This window comes from Triturus cristatus, chromosome 2_1 (genome assembly GCF_964204655.1).
Source record: "Triturus cristatus chromosome 2_1, aTriCri1.1, whole genome shotgun sequence".
Taxonomy (NCBI): Eukaryota; Metazoa; Chordata; class Amphibia; order Caudata; family Salamandridae; genus Triturus; species Triturus cristatus.
In genome coordinates, this window is record NC_140581.1 from 666,715,576 (window position 1) to 666,732,533 (window position 16,958).

General features: G+C 40.8%; 1 long non-coding RNA gene across 1 annotated transcript in view; it reads left to right on the top strand.

The window, feature by feature from the left end:
- Nucleotides 1-15,843, top strand: part of LOC146865728 (uncharacterized) — a 38,413-nt gene extending 22,570 nt beyond the window's left edge. The window contains exons 2-3 of the long non-coding RNA XR_014976685.1: nt 15,150-15,340; nt 15,755-15,843. This is a non-coding gene — a long non-coding RNA (uncharacterized LOC146865728). The remainder of the gene's footprint in view (nt 1-15,149; nt 15,341-15,754) is intronic.
- The last annotated feature ends 1,115 nt before the right edge of the window (nt 15,844-16,958 follow it).

Here is a 16,958-nt window from a genome sequence, read left to right on the forward strand (position 1 = left end):
CCTAAATTAGACATGAGCAAACATATCAAGAATAACGCAAGGAGCACCTTCATCAACCTTAAACTACTCAACAAAATGAAACCCTTCATCCCCCCGAACAACCTCAAACAAGCCACTCAATCCCTGGTGCTGTCCAGACTGGACTATGGGAATGCAACCCTCACAGGATCAGCAAAATCGCACCCAGCTCTGCTCAGAACAACTTTGAATGCAGCATCCAGAATGGTCACCGGAGTTAAAAAATATGAACACATCTCACCGGCACTCAGAGAACCCAAATGGCTCCCAATCGAAATGCGTGCCAACTTCAGAACTGCCTTCCTCACCCACAAAGTGCTGCAGACAGGAAAACCCGCATACCTGGCCTCCAAACTCCAGAAGGCTGGTCAGACAAGAAGCCTAAGGAGTACCAACACCTTACTCCTTATCCCTCTGAAAACCCACAAACAAAAAACGGCATCCCATTCCTTTGCAGGAAATGCACCCAAAATCTGGAACTCCATACCAGTGCATATCAGGACTAACCCCTCCCACTCAAATTTCAAAAGGCAGCTCAAAGACCTCCTCCTCAAGCGATCTCTCCCGAATTGATAGGTACCGCCTAATCGTAGGAGCCCTCCCGCAACAGCACACAGATTCTTTGACATTATGACCTCTACTTCACTCTCCTCAAGACTACCTCCTCCAAACCTCCCCCACCAGATCCAATCCCGTCATAAGTCACTGTAATTTTGCGGCGACAACACGTGACGGGACTTGAGACAATTTTCAGACTATTATGATTATTTATCTCATGAATGTCACTGTGATCTTTATAACAAGACTATGCAATGGGTCTGAGGCACTGTACGTATTACTGTATTAATGTATCATACAAATGTTAAGGCTGTAAAGCGCTCCGATACCTCTGGGTCTGACTAGCGCTATATAAATCTCCTAAATAAATAAATAAAATAAGATGTAAAGAAGCAGTCAGATTGCATAGATATTTAGGACTTGCATTGGTGGACTATATGAAAGTCCTCTGAATTGTCCAGCAATGTGTTACAGATTTCTTCAGTTATTTCATGCCTATTATTCGGTGATGTTTGTGTTTTTTGGCTGCACAATGCTGGTGATGGAAAACCCTCATGGCAGATATAGCTTACCCCATGTACCTCTGATTTTGGAGTTTTTCTTCCACTGCTGACAGAGATGAAATGATGCCCTCTGGCGGCACAGGGCAGTGGGTTGCACTGTGGTATCAATGTGCAGACTTACAGGAAGGGAGTGATTTAAAACCTCTCAGACCCTCAAAGTAGTCCTTGAAATCACCAAGGATAGAGTTGATGTCTTGTCCAGGTAAGTCAAAGGCAAATGGTACTAGGTGTAAGTCTTCAGCTGCTGAGCAGGTGCTGAATATATTAATCCGGGCTGTGCTGAAGAAGAACATTATGTGACAACTGGTGTTTTTATGTTCCTTGGTTACACTGAATGCACCAGCAAGGGAAAGTGGTTTCAAACTGCCATAAGGGAAACATTATCAAAGCTAATGGCAATAGTTTCGGTCTTGGTCTCAGTTGGCTGTACTGCTGCGATGTTCACCTATGCCCTGGGGTTGATAAGCACTGTTACGTTGAGTCCTTGCACTTCAACTTTGCCAATGAGCTGCCTTTTCTTCAGTTTAGATTCCCATTCTGTGAAAAAAAATGATTGAAATGTTATCTCTGTTGTCTTCTTCTTTTTTGTCAGTAGGGTGATGTTTTTGGTTTTGGTTATATGTTGCATAATTGCCTGCTTCCAAGACCATGTACAGACCTCACCCTATTGCTTTTCAAGGATGTGTGGAGGGTAGGCATCAGCCTTCTCTGGGCAGTTATTAAAGTGCCTCAGTAGCCACAGTCTTGTTTTTCTTGTTTGTCCTCTCACTTACCTTTTGCTGTTCACAAAGTCTACGGGGTTGTCCTTTTCTGATGGTGTCAACAGTCTCAATCTTAATAGGTTTCGGATCATTAGGTTCATCTTTGATTGAGAGTTTGACCAGTGCAGATTCTGGGGCATATTAGCAAGACCGGCGATAAAATTATCGCCGTTTTAGCGGCAGGAAACTACCGCTAAAACGGCGACAATGGGCTTGATAATACGCGTTATAGAATTCCAACAGAAGCCCAGGTTAGATGTCCTGCACATCTAACCTGGGCTTCTATTGGAATTCTATAACGCATATTTTCAAGCCCATTATCGCAGTTTTAGCGGCAGTTTCCTGCCGCTAAAACTGCGATAATTTTATCGCCGGTCTTGCTAATATGCCCCTCTGTCTGTTCTGTCTGGGTTTGAGAGGCCGTGTTAGCATGAGTAGCTCATCAAGGCGATACCTGGCTTCAGGAGGATTTGGCATTGTAGGGATGCTCATATTCAGCCTTGTATGATTTTTGCTCATACTGTTTTATTTGGATCATCCTCCATGAATATGTTGGAGACTTCCCTCAATCTCACACAGAAAACGCTGACTGATTCACCTTCTTTCTGGTGGACTTGCCTCAATTCAAATCTTTCAAAATCCGGATTTATCTTCGGACTGAACTGTGCATTGAGGGCAGCGATGGCTTTCGTATATAATTATGTTGCTCCACTGTGTTCAGAAAGTTGCGGAACAGCTTGAAAATTTTAAGATTAGTTTACAATAACTATCCCCACAGAAAATGGCAGATGGGATAAATAGCCGGTCCGGCCTGGCAACGGAGATAATGAGCCCTTCATTGGACCCAGAAAGACATAATAAGTGTTTATATCTCACAAAAAATCCAGATAATAACAGTAAAAGCAGTGAATGTACCACCCTATAAAGCCAAATAAGGAAGATTGGCTCAGAGACTCACTGAGCTTTAGATATTTGCTGTTGACCTTCTAGGTGTAATAAGCGGACCACAAAAATTAAAAAGCAAATTGTTTAGTAGTTTGGAGAATGGTAGTAATACATGTTCATCTGCAGATAAAGGATAAGTCAAAACTTGCAAGCATTAATTACTATTTAAATGTGAGCAGACTAGATACTAGATAATTATGCTTTAAAAAAGATGTAAAATGTGTTACTGATCCTACAAGAGTTATGACGAAAGGCTTATAACATTTTAAAACTTTGTATGGTAGGCTTTCCCTCACAAGGTAAACGCAACAAGTGTAGTTTCGATACTAATGTATGACAATGTGTTCAGGTGCTTAATGGACCACAGAGTTTTATAAGGATTGCTATGCAAAACATTCAATGGGCCAGAATGGGAGCCAGTAATTCAAGGAATAATGGTTGACCTGAGCTTAACTTCCCTGAAAGGAGCAGGAAAAAATAAATGCCTTAAGTTTTTAGTGGGGCTTTGAAGAGCAATTTGAAAATCTATGGTTAGTAAATGCTTGATACAATTGAAAGAATCTAACAGTTTACGGTTAACCCGTTTCAAGAGAATTGTGTTGTGCTGTGCAAGAAATCAACAGCTGTGAATTACTTGATGATGTATATTACAACAAAGCAAATGCATTATCATTGTAATACATTTCTCTGCCTAGAAGACTAATTGGTATGTAATGCTTGTGGATGTCTTCATAAGGAATACTTCAAGGGTATGGTAAGAATCCTTCTGACCATATCAGTTATCCAGGATTGGGGAGAATGCCTCATGAAATAAGAATATGTCAATATACTATGGATTTGCCCCTTACAACAAGTATCCATGATATCTGCTGAGAACTTGTATAGTATTTTAAAATGGTGAGGAAGAATATGCACATTGACTGTAAACTGTATAAACTAAAATTTTAGTTTATGTGGTTTCAGACGTGGGATATGAAGACCATAATTGTTACAGACATAATGTCTGATTTAAAATTGTGTTAAAGGATTAAACTTTAGAATTTATAGAGCTCAATGTGTTATAATATTTATAGAACATAATTTCTTCTGATGAGCTCATTTAATGTCATGATGCATGTTGGACAAGTCATGAATGTAGAATTGATGCTTGTATCCAATTTGACATAACTTGTCTATAAAAGTGAACGTTCGTAGTAAATTACTACTCAATATAATCTATTTTAGCAAAAAAGTTTTAGCACAAAATTATACTAGATTGGAAATTGTGATACACGCAAAGAATTAATAATGCTCACAGAGATAATGTGTACGATAGCAGCAAATTTGGCCAACATTTATAAAACGGAACCAAACTAAATGTTCGTATGAAAAATATATGTCTCACGATATTATGCCCCAGTGGGCTTATAACACATTACATTATGGTTCCAGATTATATTGAGTAGTAATTTACTACGAATGATGCACAATGGGTGTAGAATGAGTTTTCTCTGGTAAAACTTTATTGACACGGTATTACTGTTCAAAAAACACCATTACAATATGTCTGCCGAAAACTGAGCGTAGAGACAAGTAGTCCTACTTTTATTCTTATGAATTTGCACTATAGGTATTGTTAATTTGCAAACGGATCCCTGACCCATGACCAAGGTGCTCCGGCACCGAAATGCGTCGGGCGTTTACTTGCTGCATGTTTCAATAAAATGTACATGCTTCAAGAACATTTGGGCTTGAGTGGATTCTGTACGCAGAGTGCAAAGGACCAAGGTGAGTGTTTATTGAGGGTCGCAACCTCATCTCAAGCCCGCCGCCAGAAAGAGGCAAGGAGACCCGCGACTGTGGAGGTCAATTTATCCTTTTTTCAAAAAGGAAATCTCCTTGCCCGCATTCTCTGCACGGAACACTAAATCGGAAGAAAGAGGAGCTCTCGGTGTCCCTTGTGGATTAGACACTTCATTGGCAGTCGGAGGACTAGTCCTGAATCGCTAGAAGACCGGAGACCAGGTGAGCGGATCCTCGATCCAAATAGCCTTATTTCGTACTTTGAACGGCAGGCGGAACCGGCGCGGCTTTGCGCTAAAGCTGCAGCTGAGTGAGAAGCGTAGGTGGTCTTTACCACTGGAGGAACGGGCGGATGCACGTTTTTCATTAAATAACTCATCAACATGCAATCAGCAAGTAGGGAAGCTTCGAGGAGGGAAGCAGCGGACCTGCTGTTTGTCCCTATTAACAACATTACGGACATTAATAGAGTAATCAATAATACAAGTACAGATGTTTTGGGAAAGAAAGAACTTTGGGATAAATTGTGGAAATGCGCAAAGCTTGAACAAGCAAAATGGTGGGAAGCCACCGCTCTTCAAAAATATGTCAATTGTGGAAGAGTTCCACGTGGATTTTGCATTTTTGTGACACCAACATTTAGTGAGCCAGATCCTAAATTAATTGAGGAATGGGTTCAAAACAACCACCAGTGCTCTACAGTCATGCTAATATTATTGATTAAATATGCAACAAAAGACACGGTCAGGTTGGCAAAAGAAATAAAAGAGGTGACGGCCCAACTCCAATTGCTGTATCCTAATAACGAGTTTGAAGCTGAGATGAAAAAGCTTACGATCAGATTAGAGAAAGCTGAACAGGAAACTAAATTAAAAAAGCAGAGCAAATTTCATCGAGATCAGCTCGACTATGAACTCGGCCAAATATTTACTTTTGGGAAAAAATGTGATCATCTAAGAGAACTTAATAAGACCACAAATGAAAAGTTATCACAAGGATTAAAAACATCTATAGTGAATGTACAAGAAATAGCAGCGCCAGAAAGTAATTTACAAAGTGATACTGAGCCATCAGGTGAATCCGGAGCTACGACGGATGGGCAAGTTAGCAGTGGAGTAAATTCCAAAATTTTAATATAATTCTCATTGATGGCTCAAGGTCGACAGGGGTTATCAAGTCCTGGTTCTCAAGATACCCCCAATCGAGGTCAAGGAAGAGGCGCAAGAGGAGGCAGCAAAAGAAGAACAAAGAAGCAAGGTTCGCTCGACACCTACATGGGAACGACTACAAGGCGAAAGACTGCGTCAAAATGAAGGACACTTTCACGGTAGTTGATTACTCTAATATACAACTGTCTATTGACCAGATTGATGTTCTATCGCTTGGTTTAACCTTTTGCCCTACTAGCAAATTTAATTATACAGATGGAAGAATGGTTCTATTCCATTTTGTTAAAAAATTAAAATTAAAGAAATGGTTTGAATTTAAAAGTAAAAAAACAACAGGACAAATTACAGATATCAATACTAATCTAAGTATTGAAGATCTGGATATGTTGCAAACCATGAGGGCGCTAGGAAGTGGTATGGATACTGTAGAATCTATTTCAAAAATTGCATTAGATGAATCATTAAATGTGTGTTGTGCCAGTGGAAGTTTGTTTAAACCCAAATCATGTTTCTTGCCCCAAATACATAATGATGCTATTGAGATATTCAAAAGAGGAGTTATCTTAGAATTTAAAAAAATGGCTAAATGTCACAAACCTGCGGGTGGTAACCTTAAAAGTAACCAACTTAGGGCTATTAAAGAACTTCAAGACAATAAGTCCATAATTATAAAGAAATCAGACAAGGGTGGAAACGTGGTGGTGTGGCCAAGAAACATTTATTTGGATGAGGTACAACGGCAATTGGGTGATACTGAAAGTTATCAGATTAGCAACAAGCTTAAATATGAGAAAAGCAATGATGACTTTAAATCTAGATTGCAGAAGTGGAACTGTGATAAGCTACTATCTGATGATGAGTATAAATACTTATGTTGTGAACATCCCAAACTGCCAGTTATGTATCTTTTGCCTAAGATACATAAAAACAGCAAAATCCCTCCAGGTGGCCCTATTGTTTCCTCAATTGGGAGTATGTATGAAAATACGTCAAAATATATTGACTATTTTCTGCGTCCTTTTGTATATACATTGCCATCTTATATTCAAGATTCAGGATTTTTTAAATGTAATTGACCAGGTACATTGGTCTGATGGCATGTTGCTCATGATATTTGATGTCAATAGTCTTTATACCTGTATCCCACATAAATTAGGAATTGAGGCATCTAATCATTTTCTTAGAAAACGTGAATCATTGTATTCGTAACATATTGAAATGCTACTGTCTATGATGGAAAGCTGTCTATCAAACAACTATTTCCTATTCAATCATGTCGTCTTTTGCCAAACCCCGGGGACAGCGATGAGAACTTGCTTCGCCCCCAGTTACGCCGGTTTGTACCTGGGCTGGTGGGAGGAGCAGGTGGCCAGTAACATTGGTGCCTTTACCAAGAATGTTGTCCTCTGGGTGATATATATAGACAACGTGTTTTGTATTTGGAATGGAACAGAGGACAACGCCAATGAGTTTGTGATTGAACTGAACATAAATCAATATAATTTGAAGTTCACTAATACTGTAGATCCAAAAAAGATTGAATTTTTGGATGTAGAAGTTATTGTTCAGAATAATAAATTGACAAGTAGATTGTTCAGAAAATCTACTGCTGGAAATAGCATACTGCATGCTAGGAGCTGCCATGCTAAAAACTTAGTCAACAGTATACCTTATGGCGAGCTCCTAAGAGCAAAAAGAAATTGTAGCTCTGAGGATTTGTTTCAGAATGAATTGTAAATCATGAGAGATCGATTTTTAGAGAGAGGATACTCTCTGAAAATAGTTTATCAGGCTTGTTCGAAAGTTTCTAAAATTGGCAGAGCATCTACACTGTTAAGCAAGCCTAAGGCAGAAAATGAGGAAGAGCCTTTAAGGTTCATTACTTCTTACAATAATCAATCTTGGGAAATGCATAAATCTTAAAGAAATATTGGCATGTTTTAAACACTGATTCTACATTAAGCAAATTTGTAGGCGGACAGCCTAAAATCACTTATAGAAAATGTGATGCACTTTCTGATTTGTTATGTAGTAATGTGATACCAGAAGAAAAAATCTTGAATCCTGTACAGGGTTTTTATCCATGCAAAACATGTAAAGCCTGTAAGACCAGTCCTAAATGCAAAGAAATGACATTATCCGTCAACCATAAACCGTTCACAATTACCAAACATCTGACATGTAAATCAGATTATTGTGTTTATGCCTTGAGCTGTCCTTGCCCGCTTGTGTACATTGGAAGTACCATACATCCCGTTAAAAAACGGATATTGGAACACACTCGAGCAATTGTAAATGAAGACAGGCAATATCCAGTGGCCAGACATTTTAAAGATAAACATGATAAGAATGTGGGCCTTTTACGATATTGTGCATTGGATAGAATTCCTAAATCTGAACGTGGAGGTAATCGAGTGAAGGGACTCAGATGGCTAGAGTCTAAATTGATTATTAAATATGACACAGTACATCCGAGGGGGTTGAATAAGGATGAAGAAATATGGGTGCATTTAGGATAATTTGATGAAGAATAACTCTGTTAAAATGTCCTGCTGTGTATATATATTTATGAGTCGAAGCTATGTTTGTTTTTAAATTTCTTTTCTTAAAACACATTGACGACACTTTTCCAAATTCCGATCTTTGTAGGAGACAAAATTGTCGGCAACTCATGTTGAAGAAAAGGCAACTAGATTATTGGTGAAGACTCCACATGGAATTAAAGTCATTAAGAGAAAACCTTGGTGTGATCAAAGCAGGGATTATACAGAGAAATATCAAATATTATATTGACTTTTGGAAATAGCCCACTGGGGCAGAATTGTATTAGACGTTATTTTTGAGCCAAGGATGAAGTCTCTATTATATACAAATTGAGTGATATGGAACCATAATGTAATATTAAGTGTTATAAGCCCACTAGGGCATAATATCGTGAGACATATATTTTTCATACGAACATTTAGTTTGGTTCAGTTTTATAAGTGTTGGCCAAATTTGCTGCTATCGTACACATTATCTCTGTGAGCATTATTAATTCTCTGCGTGTATCACAATTTTCAATCTAGTATAATTTTGTGCTAGAAACATTTTTTCTAAAATAGATTATATTGAGTAGTAATTTACTACAAATGATGCACAATGGGTGTAGAATGAGTTTTCTCTGTTAAAACTTTATTGACACGCTATAACTGTTCAAAAAACACCATTACAATATGTCTGCCGAAAACTGACCGTAGAGACAAGTAGTCCTACTTTTATTCTTATGAATTTGCACTATATGTATTGTTAATTTGCAAACGGATCCCTGACCCGTGACCAAGGCGCTCCGGTACCGAAACGCGTCAGGTGTTTTCTTGCTGCATGTTTCAATAAAATTTACATGCTTCAGGAGCAGTTGGGCTTGAGTGGATTCTGTATGCAGAGTACAAAGGACCAAGGCAAGTGTTTATTGAGGGTCGCGACCTCATCTCAAGCCCGCCGCCAGAAAGAGGCAAGGAGACCTGCGACTGTGGAGGTTAATATATATATATATATATATATATATATATCCTTGTAAAACGGAGTTCCAACTGTGCTCCGTTTTACAAGGATTTAAATTTACCGGGTTACTCCACCGGCGCTGTGCCACCCCTCGGAGGGCTACGTTTTCCGACAGGAGTGCATCTTCAAAGTATATATATATATATATATATATATATATATATATATATATATATATATATATATATATATATATATATATATTCACTGAAAAAACCATAGGTTTCACACATGTTATAGTTAGCGGAAATTTTTCTGATAAAAAACCAATGAAATTCCCCCGTTATAGTTATCCTCTGCTGATGCTAATACTGTATTTAGACACTTATTTGCCCATGTCTTCTTCCATACATTTTTAGCTATACATATATTACAAATATTTTTTTTTCATAAAGACACATATGTCATCAGCAGAAGATTGCAGTCGCGTGAGTTATAGTTGCCTGCACTAACTATAACGGGGGAATTTCATTGGTTTTTTATCAGTAAAATTTCCGCTAACTATAACATGTGTGAAACCTATGGTTTTTTCAGTGAATTTGCAAGGTTTTTTAAATGCTAATTCCTAACTATAACATGTGTGAAACCTATGGTTTTTTCAGTGAATTTGTACGGTTTTTTAAATGCTAAGTTACTTTACGCCATTCGTGGCGTGCGCGCCCACTTAACGCAGTTCGTTCCGTGCGCGCACGGTGCGCTTCGCGCACCGTGCGCGCACAGTGAGCACGCGGTGCGCTTCGCGCACCGCGCGCCCACTTTACGCAGTTAGTGCCGTGCACGCACGGTGGGCACGCGGTGCGCTACGCGCACCGCGTGCCCACGTTACGCTAGATAGTCCATGTACGCACGATGCGCTTCGCGCACCGTGCGCACATGGAGGACATATGATGCACTTCGTTTCGAAAGGTAATATTTTAATTTTTCGTAAATGTTATAAGCCTTGCACAAATGGTGCCCTTCGGGCACCATTTGCACACGGGGTGGATAATTTTTTTTTTTATTATTATTTTTTTTAATATTTCAGTTTATGTCATCTCTAAGAAGCCATGCACAATTGTTGCCCTTCGGGCACCAATTGCACACGGGGTGGGGAGAGTGTGGATAATTATTTTTTTTTTTTATAATTTTTTTACCGTACGCGTACGGTAAGCGTAATCGGCGAAATTAGCGAAAAAATAAAAATTCCGTTTTTGGCCTTGGGGGACCTTTGGGGACTCCCTCAACATGGCTATGTGTGTGGGAGCTGTCTAAACTGCCCCTTTACATGTTTTTGTGCTTTATATTTTAAACATGACTCTCAGTGCGAGAGAGAAAATGGCGGCTGCCGCTTCCTGGTTTCGGCCGATTCGAATGTTTACTAAGATCTAAGAGCCAATCAGAATCGTGCTCGCGCACGCCACCGTACGCGTACGGTAAGCGTACCGTAAGCGCACCGTAAGCTGGCTCAGATATATATATTGATTTAAAGGCTATTTTCTCAGAATCTACTGAACAGATTTACACCAAACCTACAAAAGGCACTTCCTTGACCTGAGGACTACCTCTCTGCCAAATTTCTAGTAATTCTGTTCAGCCGTTCGGGCTGTAGCCCTGTCTAAAGGTCCTATGGAAAAATGCATGGGAAAAACGCGTTTTGGGACCCCCCTTTTATCTCAGCCCCCGCTTGACCAATCCCCCCGAGACTTTCAGGGTAGGAGCGGAGCGTAGCGCCCCACCTATTTTGAAAAATTCGCGAGGATTCGTCGACCGGCGCCAAAGTTATTCAAAATAGAATGTTGCGGATTTCCTATGGAAACGTGGTCCTAACTATAACTACCTACTGGCGACCGCCAGTAGGTAATATATATATATATATATATAAATTTTGTTTCCACTGAAAACACCATAAGTTTCAGGGACGTTGCAGTTAGTTGGACATTTGACTCATATAAAACCAGAGAAATTCACCTGTTATAGTTAGTTGAGCTAACTATAACTCGCGCGCCGGTAATGCACTGGTGATGACGTCACATATTACATCACTCATGACATGGTCAGTGACATCACTCATGACATCACTCATGACATCACTGATGACATCATCCAGTGAATGTGTGTTTCTGTAAAGTTTAAATATTTTTTATATATATCTATGCCAAGGTGTATTGAAGAAAGAGTGAATTTACAAGTCCCTGAATGGATTATTTAGTAGGTGCGTGACTGACTGTATAAGTGAGTGATTGAACATGTGTTACTGAATGTTTGGGTTAGTGACTAAACTGTGTGAAAATCTGTATTAGTGTCTCAGTTGGTGTATAAGCGGCTCCATGGGTTGGTGAGTAGCTACATGAGTGTCTATATGGGTTATTGATTTGTTGTCTGAGTATCTATATGGGTGCATGAGTGTCTGGATGGGTAGGTGCGGGGGGTGTGTTACTCTGTGCATACATGTTTGAGTGTGTGATTCACTGGTTGTATGGACTAAAAAGTGCCTCTGGGAAGGGCTTAATGGGTGAGTTAGTGTATGTTTGGGTGTGTACCTGAGTGAATGAATGTCTCACTGGTATATGTGTGAGTAACTACATATGTTTTATGGCAATATATGTGAGTGTTGTAGTATATAAATGAGAGTAAGTTATTTGAAGAGTGGGTGTATAAAAGAGTGTCTGCTTGTATCAGTAATTGTATAAGACAGTAAGTATGTGTTAGTATCTGCATAAATAAGTGATGTAGTGTGTGCATAAATAACACAGTTGGTGTGTATAACTGTATACATGAGTAAATGCCTATGTGATTGATTCTTTGCATGACTGACTAAGTGTGTGAGTAACTCTATGGATAAGTGGCGGACTGTGACTGTATGGATAGGTGTATCATTGCATATTATAGTACTGTAGTGATGAGTAACTGCATGTATAAGTGAGTGGATGTGAGTATAGACCTAGGAAATAGTGGGTGGTATGTAGTATCTGGCATTGTTGTGTGTATGGTTTCAAAAATAGTAGTCTGTATTTTAGAGTGCATGTATCAAAGTTTATATTAGGCCATGAGTATGTGCATCAGGTTATCACGTGGATGATGTCATCAGTGATGTCATCAGTGATGTCATTTGAGATGTCATTAGTGATGTCATCAGTGATGTCACTGACCATGTCATGAGTTATGTAATATGTGACGTCATCACCAGTGCATTGCGGGCGCACGAGTTATAGTTAGCTCAACTAACTATAACAGGCGAATTTCTATGGTTTTATATGAGTCAAATGTCCAAAACTATAACGTCCCTGAAACCTATGTTTTTTTCTGTGAATTTCTAAGGTTTTTTAAATGCTAATTCCTAACTATAACGTCTGTAATATCTATGGTTTTTTCAGTGAATTTCAAAGGTTTTTTAAATGTTTATTTCATATTTTAATGTTTATAAAACCTATATTTATTCTATTTTTTTTGTAATATTTTGGAACTCTATTATACTTCTTTTTTTTACTTTAAAAATTAAGTAATGTTTTATATCTTCCCCAAAAAATATGTAAATCTTTTTTGTTGTTGTTGACAAAACTGCACTCCCATACCGGTAGTGTACCAAGCTCCATCACCACGCGAATCCTATCCGCCATATTGCTAAACTCGTAAAGGATGCGCATTTTGTATCCGATGGATTATTGGCACCGCGTCCCGTGTAACATCATATACATATGAGTTTGCGCCAGCTGCTACTTTGGTATGCGACGGCTACGCAGTACCAAGCCACGCGTTACGTGATGTACGTATGGGGTCGCACCTGCTGCGCGTTGCGTATGCGACGAGTGCACGCTGCCAGGCCCTGTGTTACGTCATAGACGTATGGTGTCATGCCGGGTATGCCATTCCCTCGTTATTTTTTTATGTCTAAAAACTATATCTAAATAACTTTAAACTGTATATGAGAGCAAGCAATAATCTAAAATATTTTAAACATTTATATATTTCTAACTGTAATAAACTTATATTATGATAAATATGTTTTCCCAAAATCCTGTCAGGTGCGGCCTCCTTGTGCCCTCGATGCACGATTGCCATGTGACTTTAAAAAAAAGCATTTGATTAGTTCATAACATTTCCCATTGTAACAGTTGGAGGACCCCACCCATTTTAGTCATTCTCTCTACAGCGTTTGATGAGACACACCACTTCTGCTTAGAGAGCTTATTTGAAAAGTTTTTTTGCTGTGTACACATATCTTCTACTACACACGACATGCAATGATCATCTTGTTCAATATTCATGGTCTGTACATTAGCCTTCCATGTGTGATCGCCATGCATCTCAAACGTTACATCAAAAATCAAATGTGTGTTACACGATGCCCCTAGTGTCTGTGTGTGCACAATATTGTGCTGCCTTTCGGCCTGGGTATTGCTGGCCCGAATGGGTATCATCAGCCACGGGCAGAGTGCACATCCTAGATCACATGTGACAAACAGTAAACAGTAATGTGTACATTTCTTTTGCTGTATTCTCTGTTGTCAGGCTTTACCAGTATAGTAGTGTGTCATATGTGAGACTTTCAGATTCACGTTTGGCATGCATTGCTTGACTATAATGAACGTTATCAATATTTATGACGTAGCCTCACTGCTGATCCTCCCTCCATCCGAGCACATTCACATGTGTGCGCTTCGCGATAGCAACACTTTCAATAATACCGCACACCATTGACATGAGTTTCTGCACATATCCACAACCTTGACAACGACATGTGATGTTGGCCATTCAATGTTTTCGAACAGCATCACATTAGCGATAGTTGCCGCCCTCCCGGTACATGCTACATGAATGTAAATTGCGCATTCTGCGACGTCAAAACTGCAACAGAAACACACATAAGTACACTTCCTGGCCAGGCAGGAACTGAACAACGCCCAGGTCCCCAGAACTATTATTCACACCCCTATGCTCGCCTGGCGTACGCAAGCCCAGCCCACTTTGCGTACGTATAAATAGGATAATGACTACGCCACATGTCCCAGTTCTTCTACACTGCCTCAGGTGATATGACCGCATCCACCTCGCATATCACAATGCGCAATAAAAAAAGGGATCCATGAGGCATATACCATCGTTGCAATCAACACTGCACCTGAATTGTGGACACTGCTGCCCGTCGTGTTTGGACAGCAGGTGAGCAGCGGGGTCTGGGTGCACAGGGGCTGCAATTGAGCGCGATTCTTCGGGAGGGGTGGGGTGCATCAGCCTGGGTGCGCAGGTACAAACAAGCGATATTGCCCTGCTTAATAATGTGTTCTCTGACCTCATTCAGTCACATGTCTGTCTCAGTTCAAGGACCTGCTGGACCGTACTATAGGCCTGAGCCAGCGGGCAGCGCTGCCCTACAGACACGTGTTGAACGCAGTGCTGCGGGAGGGGTGGGGTGCATCAGCCTGTGTGCAAAGGTGTGAACAACCGATGTTACCCTGCGTACCGATGTGATCTCTGACCTCATTCAGTTACATCTCTGTCCATTTTAAGGATCGGCTGGACTGTACTGTAGGTCTGAGCCAGCGGGCAGCGCTGCCCTACAGACACATGGCGTCGGCTTTTGGGGCACTGTAGTGAGCTGATTACTAAGTGTACATGCACACAGGCTTGCGCCACTGCATTACACACGCACATTATACTTGTAGCATGCTCTCTGTTCCTTTGTATGTGATCGTTCGCATAACATGTTATTATTTAGAAGATCGTACTTCAAGAAGGAAGGATGCACTCAACTGGTGTTCTCTATTAACATTGAAAGAAACTTTCATGTACCTCAAGATGTTTCCAACATTATATTTTTTCTCCCTTTTCAGACACTGGGTTAGTGGAGCCAAAATTTGCGGAGCGGGTGCTCACCCCGTGATAATGCCCTGGGCATTCTGACGCCTTCCACCGTGGTATCAAGACACCGTCACCAACCGGAGACCTGCTGGGCCACCCTGATAGCGGCACCCCGGAGTTGGAGCTCGCACCAGTACGTCCTTGGACACACCAGCTGTGGCAGGTGAGCAGTCAAGCCTCGGCGCGCAGGAGCTGCAATCGAGCACAGACCGGAGAAAGGGGCTGGGGTGCAGCAGCCTGGGTGCACAGGTGCAGGCAAGCGATGTTGTCATAGATAATAATGTAATCTCTGGCCTCATTCATATATCTGTTTCATTTTAAGAACTTGCTGGACTGCACTCTTTCTCGCGGACCCCAGCGTCCCAGACACACGGGTGATGGGTGGTGAACAGTGAGGGCTGGGTGCAGTAGGCCGGCGCTCTGTCTCCTCCTCCCTCTGTTCTTTTCACTCTCCCTCCCCTTCTCCATTCCACCCACTCGCTCTCTCTCCCATTCTCACTTTCCTCCATTCATTATCACTACCTTTCTTTTTCTCTTAGACATGGCACACATACTTATGTTTCTTTTTGTCTTGCAGGTTTTGTATGCTGCTTCCAGAGGAGTCCCACCCACTTCTTTCATGTTTTACTGTTGTTCTAATAAAGTTACAATTCCATTTATTTTTGTTGCATTAATAAAAGTTATTTTTTTTACCAATATATAACTGAGTGTATGGGTCTTCTTTTTCTGACAACACTTGTCTGTAGTTTATTGTGAAAATCGGTGGTTGATAGTAGGTTATAAGGGAAATTTTGTTTAATTTTCCGGTGCACCTACCAAATATAAACCAACAGACTATCACATAAATGAAGCCTGGGTAATTGTACAACGGTAAAAGTTCACTTTATAACACCATGAGTACTGCCTGTGTGATTTCAGAACCAATAAGGCACTGCCTAGGGCCACCGAGGCTTCAAGGCCTGGCGAGGCCCACCCTGCATATTTAAATAAAGCCCCGGAGGTTGCCGATCCCCGGTCTTGTGTTGGCCTCGAAGCCCCCCGAACAATTCGTAAACAATACCCGGGGAGGTGTCGATCCCCTAGTCTGCGAAACGTCTCTGTGCCCTCCTGCACCTAATTTATATGTGAGATTAAGTTCCCCAGTGCTGCAGAGACCCCGCAATATAATAGTAGGATTGGCCCCAGAACATTACCCACCAGTGGGCTCATTTAAATGAACGGGTGAGACCCTGCTTCATTTTTTTTCCTCCATTTTTACCATCCGGTTCCGCTTTATTGAAACGTTATGAGGTTGTCCTCCTCTCGCTTCAACGAGGCAAACAAGAATTTACTATCACAGGGTGCAAGCAATGCTCCCGCCCTGTAATAGCAAACATAAATGTCCCGCGCTTGCACACCCCGGGACATTGTATGACCTGCGCCTGGGAGGTGGCACTCCATGGGACGATGATGCTTTATATAATGCATAACTACAGAATTAGTATAAACGCATACTAACACTACTTGCACACGTGTCTTCAGCACATGACCCTGGGATGAGTAGAAACAGATTCACCAAGAAAACGGGTCTTCAGCAAAATGAAAGAAGAGCAAAATCTTGGTGAGTGCTGCCTTCTTTTCACCTTCTCCCTCTCGTCGCCAAATTTATGTAGTGAACAGGAAGATAGCAGTGGATCTGATAAGTAGATTTATTGCAGGAAAAAAAGACAGCTTAAACAGCCACCAACAGGACCAAACACCCAGGCATCCGTCTTCTCTAGCACCGTGTACAAACTCCCCAA